This window comes from Pteropus alecto, unplaced genomic scaffold (genome assembly GCF_000325575.1).
Source record: "Pteropus alecto unplaced genomic scaffold, ASM32557v1 scaffold106, whole genome shotgun sequence".
In the NCBI taxonomy this organism is placed as follows: domain Eukaryota; kingdom Metazoa; phylum Chordata; class Mammalia; order Chiroptera; family Pteropodidae; genus Pteropus; species Pteropus alecto.
Genome location: NW_006442103.1, coordinates 9,595,902 through 9,596,598, shown reverse-complemented (window position 1 = coordinate 9,596,598; position 697 = coordinate 9,595,902). Strand labels below are relative to the sequence as shown.

The following is a 697-nucleotide window of genomic DNA, read 5'->3' as shown; positions in this document are numbered from 1 at the left end:
GGGGGGAAAAAAAGAAAAAAAGACTCAAGAACTGACTGTGACATGAAATGCATTCTTCAATTCACACACAGCTTGATAAGCAGACAGGCTCAAGATATCCAAACACAACCTCTATCCAGATAACTTGCTGACCTCTAAACTATGCAAACACAGGAGCAATTACTAAGAACCAAGACAAAAAAAAAAAAAAAAAATCACATCAATGGCTACACCCTGTGGGGGAGAATGATCTTACAGTTTAAGTCCATACAAGTTACTAAAACAAAAACAATTTAGAGTTGCTACATTATCTAAAAGGTCCAGTTTTTAACCAAGAATTAAAGAAATAGTAAAGTGTGATCCACATTTTGAAAAAATGCAGTCGACAGAAACTGACCCTGTGTGGACTCAGATGCTGAATTTAGCAAATTTCAAAGCAACTATTATAAATATAATCAAAGAATTAAAAATCATGCAAACGATTTAACCATAGGAATCTCAAGAGAAAAGGAAACTAAAAGAAGAACCAAATGAAAATTCTAACTATGAAAAGCATGAACGCTGAAATGAAAAAATACTAGATGACTCAACAGCAGATTTAAGATGTCAAAAGAAAGAATCAGAGAACCTGGAGATGGATCAACAGATATCATATTTGAAGAACAGGAAGAAAACAGATGAAAGAAAAGTAAACAGCTTCAGTGACCCAGGAGACAAT

At 33.9% G+C, this 697-nt stretch overlaps 1 protein-coding gene across 1 annotated transcript in view; it reads right to left on the bottom strand.

Annotated features, from left to right (window-relative positions):
- The window catches only part of STXBP3 (syntaxin binding protein 3), a 54,236-nt gene that overhangs the window by 6,664 nt on the left and 46,875 nt on the right, over positions 1 to 697 (bottom strand). The gene's annotated exons all lie outside the window — the stretch shown is intronic.